The sequence below is a fragment of the Lontra canadensis genome, unplaced genomic scaffold (genome assembly GCF_010015895.1).
Source record: "Lontra canadensis isolate GAN:19392208 unplaced genomic scaffold, GSC_riverotter_1.0 scaffold35, whole genome shotgun sequence".
Taxonomy (NCBI): Eukaryota; Metazoa; Chordata; class Mammalia; order Carnivora; family Mustelidae; genus Lontra; species Lontra canadensis.
In genome coordinates, this window is record NW_022631029.1 from 18,559,383 (window position 1) to 18,574,148 (window position 14,766).

The 14,766-nt window shown below is 43.6% G+C and overlaps 1 protein-coding gene across 1 annotated transcript in view; it reads left to right on the top strand.

Moving 5' to 3' along the window:
- PTPRG (protein tyrosine phosphatase receptor type G) overlaps nucleotides 1-14,766 on the top strand; it is a gene marked incomplete at its 3' end in the record, with an annotated part of 610,637 nt that overhangs the window by 83,913 nt on the left and 511,958 nt on the right. The window lies entirely within an intron of this gene.

Here is a 14,766-nt window from a genome sequence, read left to right on the forward strand (position 1 = left end):
TGGATTATATTTGCCCTCTTGGCTTTTTTTTTTTTTTTAAAGATTTTATTTATTTATTTGACAGAGAGATCACAAGTAGGCAGAGAGGCAGGCAGAGAGAGAGGAGGAAGCAGGCTCCCTGCTGAGTAGAGAGCCCGATGCGGGGCTCGATCCCAGGATTCTGAGATCATGACCTGAGCCGAAGGCAGCGGCTTAACCCACTGAGCCACCCAGGCACCCCGCCCTCTTGGCTTTTGACATAAGCAGAAGTCCAAGGCTTTCCACAGCTTCATGTAAGTGGGGGCTTAATGTTAGACTACATGGATCCTATGGCATGGTCACCTAAGAATATTCTAACAGTGCAAATAGTAAAGGAAACTATCCTTGGATCTCGTGAACCACACTGGAGATGAAGACTTTTTGAGATTAAAATAACCCAACACATTCATGTAGCTGTAGGTTTGTTACCCATGCAAATCTGTTTCGTGTCCATGCCCCCATAACTGAATCTTAGCTGCACTTTACAGAACATAACCACTAAGGATTCCATGGCACTCCCAAGGAACCCTTCCTTTTCTTCCTTAAATGCCTTCATGTGTTTCAGGCACAGTCCCAGGCTCCAAGGATCCAGATGTAAGACACTTAGCCTGCCCCCGCATCAGAGTATACACATTCACTAAGAGGAATGGCAAAAGAGAGTATCCAAGGGAAGAATGAAATACTCTTATATGTTCCTGTGGTAGAAGAGAAATTTTCTCCCAGAACACACATCTTGAAATACCTAAATCCGTCTGTTTTGACACAAAATGCCTTTCATTTTGTGCCAGTGGCTAACTGCAGGGTGTTTGATTGGGGTGACTCCAGGCAAACGTACCGAGGGAATGCCTGCACCCCTAGGCTTTCTGGTGCAGAGCACACACTCCTCTCTCACTCATTTGGCTGCCATCTGGAATACACTTCTTCCAAAGAGAGGGGGTAGAAAATATTCTATTTGGTTCTATTACCCTGTATTGGAAGAATAATGGTGTATTGCTTGAATGTTTCCCAAGAGAATGTTTTCATGTGCTCCTTGTATATTTCAAACTTGAAATAGGAGCAAGAGTAATGGGGGCAGTGGGTGGGTAGAGTAAGCGTATCTCCACTCTAAAGACTCTGATCTTTGTTGAAACAATTCTTTAGTTCCATGAGAAAATAAAGGATGTCTTTTCCTTGAACTGTCTCCGCAAGCCCACACGCTAAGAAATGCATACGGGTTCAACAGAGGATAGTGATGTCAAGGAGCAGTCACGTGTGAGTTTACTACCAAGGTGGAAGAAAGCCGAGTGGAAACTTGGGGCTCCATCAGAATAAGAAGTAGATTATTGTGTTAAGTGTAGTGCGAGGTTCTGTGTTATCTTGACTGCTGTCACATGTATGTGTTGTCTTGTTTCACACTTATTGTAAGCAAACTGACAGTTTTTTACTCAAGACCACATGGCTGGGGACAGGACTGGCAGAGCCTGGTTTTGGGGTTTGGACTCTGCTTTATTATTTCCCCGAGCCCGTTATTTCAGCCAGCATGCTGTGTTCTTTCTTGCCAAGAGCAGACTGTAAAGAACACCCTTTACAAAGAGTAGCCAGGAGGTCCTAATAAACACAGCACTGGGGTTTACTACTGAACCTAATAAGGGACATCTCTCTCGCGGTCTCTCTCTTTTTCGATTTCGCTTTGTCCTCTCTTTTCCCTTCTTTTCTTCTGAAAAAGAAAAATGAAACTTTTATAAGCACCAGGGGTTATGATGCCGGGTAATTTTGGTTTTCCCTGTAGACATGCAATGATAACACGGTGAAAATAAGAACAGCACCACTCTATCCTGCTGTCGAGAGACGATCTTTTGATGCAAAGGAGTTACAAAATGGAATCAAGGAAGCCAAGGGTGGAGGCTACATATACCGTAATTCTGAAAACGTTGAGTGCCAGCGAAGTATTACGGAATTGGCCACTGCCACGTTCCCGGGAACATTAGCGGGAATGTGTAATACAAGATTTTTGTGGAATGAGACTCATGTTCGAAGAGCAGAGTGGAGAGCTCTGCACAAAACTGCTGAGAAGCAGCCAGAAAAGAGCTCATGAATGATTGAGCCCTGGCCAGGAGAAAGGATATTTGGCACCTGACTTAATAGGAGGCACTGTTATCCAACCGTTGGAGGCATCCGCTGTTTTCCCGAGGAGGACTGTGGGACCTCGCTCGGGGTGATGACTGAGGAAGGAAGTGTTGTGTTTGAGCCCATGTGTTTCTCACCAGCAGTCTTCTTTTCTGTGGAATGAATGTTTCTAGCACTAGTGTGAACATTTAATCGGATTAAATAAACATTTCATCATCAGATGCAGTCAGGTTTTATTTTAAAATTTATTAATGCGATCATTCTCCGCAGCTTTGTGTTCTTTTACTCCTTGAATTGCAAATGAGCTCCTTTGTCAGATGTTTGCGCTTTGCAAGGGGGCTTACACCACTGTTTGGCTTTATGGCTTGCTTTTCTTGTTTACTTTATGTTATAAATGAGTTTTAACTACCAATAAAAGTTTTAAGAATCCTATTTACATCTGAACAATGATTCAGCAACTTGAACCTGTATTTTTTGCTGTGCAGTTGTCTAGTAAAAAGTTTATATGATTCTACTGACTCTAATGGCTCAGATAAATTATACATTTATCTGTGTGTGTGTTTATATTTCTTTCTTCACTGCTTACACTTTTAGAACCCTATTTATCAACCTCAATTACACCGGTGTGTGTGGACACTTTCAGGTTTTGTTTTATTTTATTTTATTTATTTATTTTTTTTGAAGGAAAAACGTAATTTCTGTATGCTACCAGATGGGTGTGTTGGCTATAAGATAAAAATCCCAAAATACTTAACATACCATCTGTTGTCTTGGTAGGGTTGAGTTGATGAAGTTCTTGTGAATTGATTTCCAGTCTCATCAGAGGCAATCTTACCCCCTTTGGATTTTTATTTGTAAAAAGTTGTCTCTATTTTGTCCTGTTGTTAATCTTTCTTTAGAACTTTCACACAAGCTATTGGTGGTTGATGGTACCTGCCCTTTAAGTGTGTGTATGTGCTCACGCAGTTACTGATTGACCAGCGATAGGGTGTCCTGAACCAACATGATGAAGTTGGAGGATTAGGCTTAGTTCATGGCACACGCTTTTCTCCAGGAGATAGTAACTGGTCCGTAGGAGAAATGCCCTTCCTTGGATTCACTGGCATTGAGCTTGAAGCTTAGCAATTTCCATGCATGTGTGTTGGAAGCTTTTTGGATATGTGCATTGTACTTAGCAGGTCACCTCATAATACTGTGGCTCTTGTGTATCTTGGGCAGTGTTAAGAGCGACAGACACATTGTCCCGTGCAAGTCATACAAGAGCTAAATACATGGCACTATAACCCTCACTTTGTGGGTACACAATCTGTTAGCCATTGGCAGAGGCGATCTTGAAGTCTGTCTATGCCTTTGCAGTGGGAATTTCCGCCACGGTGCAGCTCTGTGTTGCCCAAAGATGGCACACTTGCTAAGCCCCCTTTCTGTGCCATGGACAGTGCTAGGGTGAGGGGATCCTCAGAGGAACGAGTGTTCCCCATCTCTGTCTTTCTGGAAATTTGCTCCTCTGGTACAAAACTTTAAGTACTGTTAATTTTTCTTCTCCTTTTATTTGTGTTTTGGATAGGCATATGACTTTTATCCTAATACTTTATTTTTAAGATTTAAAAAAAAAACTTAATTGACAGAGAGACAGCTGGAGAGGGGATACAAGCAGGGGGAGTGGGAGAGGGAGAAGCAGCCTTCCCGCTGAGCATGGAACCCGATGCAGGTCTTGATCCCAGGGCCCTGGGATCGTGACCTGAGCTGAACGCAGACACTTAACGACTGAGCCACCCAAGGCGCCCTGTCCTAATACTTTAAAGGAGGGTTTCTCAACCTCAGCACTTTTGTTATTTGGAGGCCGAATAATTCTGTATTGTGGGGTTTGTCCTGTGCATTGTAGGATGTTTAGCAGTGTCCCTGGTCTCTGCCAAATGGATGCTAATAGCACTCCCGCCCCCAACCAAAAGTATCTTCAGACATCGCCGGAAGTCCTCTGGGCGAAAATTCTCCTTATTTAAGAACCACTTTTCTAAAGTAACTGCCAGCTATTTTTCATGGGTAAAAGGTCAGAAGCTATGTTGGCAGCTGCAGAATCTTCCTGTCAGAGGAGAGGAGATCTACAGCACAACCACCCATGTCATGAAGGTGGGAATTCTGTCAAGCAACAAATTTGTATTTATTGTAGAACATTTTATAAATACATGTAAGATGCAGAAGGGCAATTTTTTTTTTTTAAATTTTATTTATTTGACAGCAAACACAAACGGGAGGAGCTGCAGGCAGAAGGAGAGGGAGAAGCAGGCTTTCTGCTGAGCAGAGAGCCTGATGTGGGGCTCGATCCTAGGACCCTGAGATCATGACCTGAGCTGAAGGCAGAGGCTTAAATGACTCAGGTGTCCCCGGAAGGGCAATTTTAAAAAAAGTGCTTAAAAGCAAAAAAGGGAAGATCATTAAGAAAATTGTCTTGTAATCTAGAGATAATGCCGATTTGGTATTTTGTTCTTCATTCTTGTAGTTTTCGACTTCTATATCTTCTATGTAGGAAAGACATAGTATGCATAGAGGGAGAGAGAGATCTACTGCCCATGATGTTTTGCTTTTCCCCTTTATATTGTGAACATTTCCCATTTTTTTCATTCCCCTTCTCTAGCATGGTTCACAAGGGACAAAACCCCTTGTCTGCTATTCCTCATCCTTTTTAGCAAGCTGCAGTAGTAATCTTTAATTTGTGGAACAATATCCATTTTTCTGTAATTTTGATGTTAGACATTTAATTTTTTTCCCCTGATCCAAATAGTACTCTGATTTATTCCCCAAACGCTTATTTATAATGTGCTATGTGCCAAGCCTTCCTGTCTTCAGGTACATAGGGTAGAACAGAGGAGCCTCACAGAGCCCTACCCTAATTGTTCCTCCAGTCTCATGGCAATCTTACAGCGAAGTCATTGTATATCTCTCTGCTTTGTCCTGTTGAGATTCCCTGTGCCCTGCTGTTTTCTCATATGTGTTGACTCCCCCGGTAGCTTCCTTTGCTCACCTGGACCACCTCTTCCCAGCGTAAAGACTTAGTGTCTATGAACAGAAAGCTCTAGAATCTGCTTGCCTGTGAGATTAGAATTAACCTTGGCTCAGGCTGCTTCCAGTTTTCTAGCAAAATCAGCGTGAGCCAGAATATACTAGAAACAGCATGTGTGTGCTTTGTTAACTGGGGGAACTGTCAAGGAACATGTAACGCTAATTACGGAATTTAACGTTACACAGAATGTTGACTGAATGGTGTCTTTCGTGTGCTGGTTTTCATGACTGGCCTTGTGCGAAACCCAGTGTGGCACAGGAGAGGCATTGAGAGGGTGTGAGATTTCGTGCCTTTTCTGAGTATTTGACCTTGGTGAATTACTTAATCTCTTTGGGCCTCAGTTTACTCCGTGCCTCATAGAGTTGCTGACAGAAGTGGATCCGCTGGGAGAGTGAGGAGAATGGAGGCTGCTATTCTTCCCTCCCTGCCTTTAGACTGCTTTTTTTTTTATATATATAATTTTTATTTATTTATTTGAGAGAGAGACAGAGAGCATGAGTGAGAAGGTCAGAGGGAGAAGCAGACTCCCCATGGAGTTGGGAACCCAGTGTGGGACTGGATCCTGGTACTCCAGGATCATGACCTGAGCTGAAGGCAGTTGCTTAACCAACTGAGCCATCCAGGCTCTCTAGACTGCCTTTTGAGTTACTTTCTAAGTACCTATCGTCTGTGTACCTTTTACCAGACGCTTGACATGTGTTCTCAAGTCTTAGTGGTCTGCTCAGGAGATAGGGTAGATGGAATTCTGTCAGACTTTCCTTCATGTGAGGCTCAAGTTTTAGGTGGATGTGCATTTCTAATGTCTTTCTGGCCCGTTGACCGTTTTGTCCTGGGCTCTTGCAGCTGGCCCAGGGTTTGAATGGTTTGAGCTTCCTGCAGAGGTGGGTGTGTCCGTGCTTTCTTACCAGCTTGCCGAGATGTGGGCTGGAAGGGACCCTGGTGGCATCCTGCAGGCGAGACTGTGGAGTCTCAGAGTCCTCTGCCGTTTCTGTCTAGAGTCCAGGGCTGCCTCTCAGGGACAGAAAATAGGTGTTCTCTCCTTCCCCTGCTTCTCCTTCTGTCACTGCTGATTGCTGTCTTCCGGCAGTCAGACACGTTGGCAAGTTGCACCTTTTCATTTGTTTGTTGGTCTGTACGTGATCTTCCTTTGCTCCGTAGATTACGGTAAGACTGACCAGGGCTGTATCACTTTCATCCATTCTCTCACACGCACACCTCAGTTTGATTGCTCGTTGCCTTCTTGCACTTCTCAGAGACTGTGTTGTTTTACAAACCGATGGTTCGTGGCCACCCTGCGTCCAGCACGTCTGTGGTGGGTTCCGTGTTTCCAACAGCACCTGTTCACTTTGTGTCTCGGTCGCATTTTGGTAGTGTACAGTCGGGGTATCCAACAAGTCTGTACGTTATGCTCTGCTCATCACAAGCACAGCTCGCATGTGTAATCAGTGATCTTTGATGTTACTCTTATAATTATTTTGGGGGGATCATGAACCCTGCCCATATAAGATGACGAACTGCTCCGCCTTTTGGGCTGCTCCCCCATCTCTTTCCCTCTCTTCGGGCCTCCCTATTCCCAGAGACAAAGCAATATCGATATTGGGCCCTTAGCCCTACAGTTAATAACCAGATAATGGCCTCTAAGCGTTTGAGGGAAAGGAACATTTGCATGTCTCTCCTTTTCTAAAAAAGTTTTATTTATTTATTTTAGAGAGGAGAGGGGCAGGGGAGAGGGTGAGAGAGCCTTAAGCAGACTCCACGGTGAACGTGGTGCCCAACGTGAGGCTCAATCTCAGAACCAAGAGTCAGACGTTTAACTGACTGTGCCACCCAGGTGTCCCTGAATGTCTCATATTTTAAATCAAAAGCTAGAAATGATTAAGCTTTGGAGGGCGGCATGTCAAAAGCCAAGACAGGTCAAAAGCTCGGCTTCTTGTACCTAACAGCCAACTTGTGAATGCAAAGGGCAAGTTCTTGAAGGTGATTAAAGGTGCTGCTCCAGTGAACACGCAAATGATAACAGCCTTGTGGATACGGAGAAGGTTTTAGTGGTCTGCATAGAAGATCAAACCAGCCACAACATTCCCTTTAGCCAAAGCCTCATCCAGAGCAAGGCCCTAACTCTCTATTCAGTTCTGTGAAGGCTGAGACAGGTGGGGAAGCTGCAGAGGAGAAGTTTGAAGCTCACAGAGGTTGGTTCATGAGGTTTAAAGAAAGAAGCTGTCTCTGTCTTGTCAAAGTGCAAGGTGAAGCAGCAGGTGCTGATGAAGAAGAGGCAGCAAGTGACCCAGAAGATTGAGCTCAGATCATGAATACAGGTGTGGCCGCACTGAGCCATCTTCTGTTGGAGGAAGATGCCATTTAGGAGTTTCATAGTGAGAGAGGAAAAGTCAGTGCCTGACTTCAAAGCTTCAAAGAGCAGGCTGACTTCTTGTTGGGGTAATGCAGCTGCTGGCTTGAAGTCGAAGTTGGTGCTCATCCCGAAAGCCTTAGGACCTTTAAGAATTAGGCTAAATCTACTCTGTCTGTGCTCTGTACCTGAAACAACAAAGCCTGAATGACTGCACATTGGTTTATGACATACTTCATTGAATATTTTAAGCTCACTGTTGAGATCTGCTTAGAAAAAAAGATTCCTTTCAAAATATTACTGTTTACTGACAATACATGGGATCATGCAAGAGGTCTGGTAGAGACGTACGCAAGATTAACGTGGTTTTCATACCTGTCAACACAGCATTCATTCCGCAGCTCATGTATCAGGGTGTAATTTTGACTTTCAAGTCTTAAACTTAAGAAATGGGGGGCACCTGGCTGGCTCCCAAGTGACTCAGTAGAGCAGGGCATTCTAGATCTTAAGGTCATGAGTTCAAGCCGTATGTTGGGTATGGAGCCTACTTTATTTATTAAAAAAAAAAAGATTTATTTATTTATTTGACAGAGGTCACAAGTAGGCAGAGAGGCAGGTAGAGAGAGAGAGAGAGAGGAGGAAGCAGGCTCCCCGCCGAGCAGAGAGCCGGATGCGGGGCTCGATCCGAGGACCCTGAGATCATAACCTGAGCCAAAGGCAGAGTTTGGCTCAGCCAAACCCACTGAGCCACCCAGGCGCCCCTGGAGCTTACTTTAGAAAGAAACAAAGAAAGAAACAAAGAAAAAAATAGATTTCTAAGGCTCTAGGTGCCATAGACAGTGATCCTCTGATCTCTCTGGGTGAAGTAAATTGAAAACCTTCTGGAAAAGATTCACCATCTAGAGGCCATTAAGAGCATTTGTGATTTAATGGAAAGAGGTCAAAATATCAACTTGAACAGGAGTTTGAAAGACATTGATTCCAGCCCTCTTGGAGGACGTTGAAGGGTTCAAGACTTCAGTGACGGAAATAACTGCCGGAAATAACTGCCGATGGGGTGGAAACAGTAAGAGAACCAGAGTGAGAAGTGGGGCCTGAAGATGGAAGTGAATTGCTTCGATCAGGTGATAAAACTTTAAAGGATGAGGAGGTAGTTCTTATGGATGAATGAAGAAAGTGGTTTCTTGAGATGGAGTCTTCTACTCCTGTTGAAGATGCTGTGATGATTGTTGAAATGACACAAAGGATTTAGAAGATTACATAAATTCAGTTGCTAAAGCAGCGGCAGGTTTGAGAGGATTGACTCCAATTTTGGAAGAAGTCCTACTGTGGATAAAATGTTTATCAAACAGCATCATGTGCTACAGAGAAATCTTTGGTGAAAGGAAGAGTCAATCCGTGCAGCAGTCTTTTTATTTGAAACTTATTTTATCTTGTTATTTTAAGAAATTGGCCACAGTCACTCCAGCATTCAGCAGCCACCCCCCGATCAGTCAGCATGCATCAGGGACAAGCAAGCCCCTCCAGCAGCCAAAATATTACAACTTGCTGAAAGTTCAGATTTTTTAGCAATAAAATATTTTCTAGCTAAGGTGTATATACATTGTTCCCTTAGACATAATGCTATTGCCCACTTACAGTACTATAGTGTGAGTGTAAACATAATTTATATATGTTCTGGGTAATCAAATAATTAATTTGGCTTACTTTGTTGGAGTTACGGGTTTATTGCGGTGGTCTGGAATGGAACGCACCATATGTCTGAGGCATGCCAGTATTACATGTTCCTAGAGCATGTGGTCAGCATATAGTAGGTGCTTAAAAATACAGAATGAATGGATACTATTACTGAAACATCTTAGTTAAGGGGCCTCTGGGTGGCCCAGTCAGTTAAGCATCTGCCTTCTGCTCAGGTCATGATCTTCGGGTTCTGGGATTGAGCCCTGCATCAGGCTCCCTGATGAGCCAGGGAAAATCTGCTTGTCTCTCTCCCTTTGCCCCTCCCTCCACTCATAAGGATTCTGTCTCTCAAATAAATAAATAAAAATTCTTAAAAAAAAAAAAAAAAAGGAAACCCCTTAGTCAAGAAGGAATGTTAGTTATACTCAGTTTGTCTTAAGGGTGTATTCAGGTTGATCTGTGGTTACACAGTTTGGCTGTTTCACTCTTGAGTGTTGATGTCATCTTTTTCATGAAAGGGTTTCCTTTCTTTTGAGTTTGTGTTGTCCTGAACTTCCCTCACTGGATGCAAAAGACGAGGTGACACAGAATTAGAATTGGCCTAGTCTTAGTGATTAGCAAAGGTAGAATTGAAATGCTTCTACACTGCCCAGTTTACGTGTGAATTAGTAACAGCTGACTGTTCCCCAAGGTCAAGGATGGCTTAGCTGGGTCATGTTCAGAATTCTTGAATATTGAAGACATTTTCCTTTATTTCTTGTTCTTTTCTTTCTGGTTTCATAGACTTTATCTTGTTTCTGCTTTTTTTTTTTTTTTTTTGCTATTGTAAACAATGTTTTCCCCAGATACTATTTACAACCCACTGTATGCTTAGGCACCCACCCAGGACAGAACAATGAACAAAGGGGCACCTGGGTGGCTCAGCTGGTTGGGCGTCTGCCTTTGGCTCAGGTCATCATCCCAGGGGCCAGGGATCGAGTCTTATGTTGGGCTCCCTGGGGGAGTCTGCTTCTCCCTCTGCCCCTCTCCTTGGTCGTGCTCTCATCCTCCTCTCTCTTTCTTTCTCCCTCCCTCAAATAGATAGATAAAATCTTAAAAAAAAAGCCTCCATCATGTCAATAAAGGAGGATTTATTATTTTTTTTAAGATTTTATTTATTTATTTGACACAGAGAGAGAGAGAGACAGTGAGAGAGGGAACGCAAGCAGGGGGAGCGGGAGAGGGAGAAGCAGGCTTCTGCCGAGCAGGAAGTCTGACGCAGGGTTCCATCCCAGGAATCATGACCCAAGCCAAAGGCAGTTGCTTAAGGACTGAGCCACCCAGGCATCCCAGGAGCATTTATTCTTAAACAAACAAACAAACAAAAAACAAACAGTGAATTAGATATCCCTGTCTTCATGAAGCTTATTACATGCTTGCAGCTAAATCGTTGCATGTATCATTTTTGTTTTTTGGAGGGGATTCCTTATGCCCTAGTGTTTTGTTTGTTTGTTTGTTTGTTTGTTTTCAATTTTTTTGAGAGAGGGAGTGCAAGTCAGCCTGGGGGGAGGCGCAAAGGGAGAGGAGAGAGAATCCCAAGCAAAACTCCCTTCCCTGCTGGGTGTGGAGCCCATTGTGCATGACCCCTGAGAGCATGCCCTGAGCTGAAATCAAGAGACGTTGCTCAACCCCACTGAGCCACCCGGGCACCCCTGCCCTAGGGTTTTTTGAATGTTTTATTCTCTAGTCTTCCAACTCTTTTAGCTCAAAATGGAATCAATTGATTAAAAATGAAACGAATACAGGAGGCTTTAAAGTGGTTATTCACAGTGAGCAGTTGGATTTTCTTTCTTGGAGAGTGCTGTCCACGTGGCTGCTGAGCACTGTGCCATCCTCCCTGTCCTTAGGTGGATCGATAGCAGGCATCAACAGGGAAGAGGCCTGAGTTGTGCTTGTGGAGACGTGGGCGGCCAAGCAGCTGAGGAGGTCCACTTGGCCTGGCCTTGCTGCTGTTGGTGATGTAAGGGTGCACTTGAACTTGGTTACTGTGCTTACCTGGGCATGCACACTGGGTATGTACCCTGTGGGCAGACAGCTCTGTGAAGACGACATGTGGAAGTATAAGAGCTCCAGGCCCCAGGTAAAGAGGACCTAATTTCCAGGGATTGCAAATGCTGCCAGAATAGGAATGTTCTAGCCTTGATCAGGCAGGTACCAATGGCTGTAGGTTTGGGATGGGTTACACTGCACATGGACTTTGTGAATCCAGATATCCTGACAAGACGGTGTCCCAAGAGAGTGACTAGGTGAGGTCCTAGAAGTAGGCACAGGGGTATGGGAGGCAGTGTGCTGTCATGACTAAGAGCTTGGATTGGCCCTGCAGCCAGGAAGCTAGCATTGCCATTAATTATTTTGTGTGCCCCTGGCAAAACTGGATGACAATATGAGCTCATTTCTCCATCTTCCAAATACGAGTCACATGCCTACCTTAGCCTGCTCCTCCACCCCCATTACACGTGTGCTTTCAAGTTTTTTCTTTTTTATCACTTATCACTGAGATAAGGTTTTCTTTTTTTTTTTTTTTAAAGATTTTATTTATTTATTTGAGAGAGAGAGAGAGAGAGATCACAAGTAGGCAGAGAGGCAGGCGGAGAGGGGGAAGCAGGCTCCCTGCTGAGCAGAGAGCCCAATGCAGGACTCCATCCCAGGACCCTGAGATCACGACCTGAGCCGAAGGCAGAGGCTTAACCCACTGAGCCACCCAGGCGCCCCAAGAGTTTGTTTTATTGTCTATTTCCCCAACTAAGTTGCTGATTATTTGAGAGTCAGGGGCTTGATTCTTTCTTTCTTTTTTTTTCCACTGCTCTATTCCAGCAGCCAACATCTACGAGATGAAATATCTAAAGAATGAAAGAGTGAGTTTCCTAGAGCCTGTGTACTGGAGTCTCATGGTCATTATCTTGTGCTCTTTGGCCCATATTTCTTTGCTGCAGCCTGGAAATGATCATCTCCAATTAAGAACTCAGTGTATGTTTTAGACATCATGGATTCTGCCATCATGCCCTTGGCACTTGACTTTTGAGTCAGTTTTCAGACCAGGAATGAGACACTTGTTCCCATGGCTTGCTTTGGAGGATGTCTTTGGGAATTGCTGCTGACAGCCTTCTCCTAGGGAGCCTGAGTTCTACTGTGTTTTCTCCTGCCCCTGCCCCTGTTCCTTGTTTCCCTTTCTTTGATGGTGCTCGAGACCTGGCAGGGGCACCCGGGAGGCTCCTGTAGCCTTAAAGACTTGCTGATCCCTGCTTTTAAGGATCCTGAGCCATGGCCTGATGAACATCAAAGAAAGGAGGCTGGCTGCTTTTATTTTTTTAGTTCCACAGCTGTCAGTTTGATTAGATGTTCTCAGGGCTTCATAGAGGCATATAGAATGTATATTTGCTTTCCTCGACAAAGGCTGTGATTGTGCAAGTCCAAACAGCGCCACTCAGTTCAGTATTTTCTAGTTCAATTTTCGGTAGCTCTTGACGGACTCTATTCTACTTCATTGGAGAAAAAGATGGTTTGATGGTGACGTGTATGTTCTTTAAGTGAAAAAGCCTCTGCAGATGGTTTCTCCAGGCAGTAGGATATAGCAGGAAAGATAGCTAAAAAATGGGAGTCTGAATTCTGATTTTGAGTGTTCACTACCCAAAAAAGCTTAGGCAGATTTTTTTTTTAAACCCTTTTTTTTAAACCACGGTAGATTATGGACAGTAGATGTGGTATGGACAGTAGGTTTAATTTTGAGTGTAATGGGTGATTCATAGATTGAGACTCCTTGGATCACTGTGTTGAGAAGGATTTGGAGTTCTGTAGGCTCATTGGCGAAGAGTCAGGATTGACTTAGGATTTCCGGTAGCCTATTGACCTAAACCGAGTGATACTGGTTTTCATTCCTGGATGGAATGTAAAGTTTCCTTTAAAAGTAAGTTAGTTTAATTGAAAGAATTGAGTTGGTTTTTAAAATAAGAGTAAATTTGTATATAGAGGGCATGGCTTGGATATGGCAGAAACCATGAAGGTACAATGAGAAAGAACGAAATTCTGGAAACATGAAGCAGATGAATATTAAGCTGTCTGACAGGGTCGCTGTGGGGATTTTCATGCTTGTGGAAGTTCACTGCCATTTCTAAAGGCAGTGCAGAGGTACTGAGTTGTGTTAAGCTTCTTTTTTGACTGGGAGGTAAATCTGAACCCAAAGCCTGCCCACACGGTCTTGGAGAGAGGCTTTGTGTGTAGGATGTGAGTGGCACTATAGAATGTAAACGAGAGTAGAGCTTCAGTTCCTTGTCATTAAAATTGGGGCAGTAACCGTACCTGCTTCCTGGGATTGGTAGGATGATTTTAAATGGGTCCATTCAGGAGAGCCTCTAGAGCAGCAAACGGTTTAGTAATGTTGATGGTAAGCATAATTGTTGGACACCCGGGAACCTTAAACACGTCATTAAACCTACTTGAATATTTTCCTCCTCATTTAAAAAAAAAAAAAAGTGGTAGCTGGCCTTGCTGATTGCTGAGACCACTCAAGTCTGAAGTCTTATTTTTATGACAGTTCGCCCACCCCCACTTTAAAAAAAAAAAAAAAGGGAAGTTATTTCTGGATGGAGGAGTCGCAAATCTTGACTTTGATGAATATCTTATTTTCCCCCTAGTTTCTATATGCTCTTTCTTGTGCTTGTCTATATCTTATTTATCTGGGTGCCCAAGGCAGCTTAGAATATGTAAGCATTTATAAAACTGAATATTTCTTAGAATTATGGCATCTTTGGTGAATGACTCTTTTCTAGGCTGAGACATTGTATCAGGCTATAAATATCAGAAACACTAGAAATTAAAGAATGAGTTTATTTCATTTTTGTTTATAAATCCAACCCTTTTTATTTTCCAGTGGGTGAAGTACTTTGTTTTAAAATTACCTTGTTGTTGTTTTTTTTTTTTACCCTGCAGAGTGAATAAGCATAGATACTCATTTGTGAATAGATATTAACATTTTTATGTAAAGACTGCAGTTCTAGACGCATAAAATCCCAGTACCTATGAGCTAGTTTTGAAAAGGGATTGTGGAAAAGAGAATACTGATTTAAGAACACTGATCTATTAAAACAAAACAAACAAAATACCAGTCCCTTACGGTTTCTTTCCAAATATTGATCATTTAAATTTTAATAAGCACCAGGCCTAACACCTCATCAAGCATGGTTTTCTTTTCTTATTGTTGTATGCACATCGGTGTAGCTCACTTAGATCTGGTGAGCAGACCCATCGCTGTCCTCGGGGGAGGGGGGGACCCTGAAGCGACCCCCTGGGGAAGGACCCCCCAGAAGAAGGGCAAGAGTTGCCCCAGGGGAAAGCTAGGCTCTCGCGGTACTGGCCCCTCCCTCACCAGATTCCCGAGGATTCAGCAGCAGCACGGTGACAGGACCAATCCTGAGTGACTGTGAGGGCTCACACAGGTTGGCCAAGTACCTGTGTCTGCCAAGTACCTGTTCTCTACCAAGTGGGTAGAGCTGTTCCAAGTCCAGGTGGACTCCTTGTACCT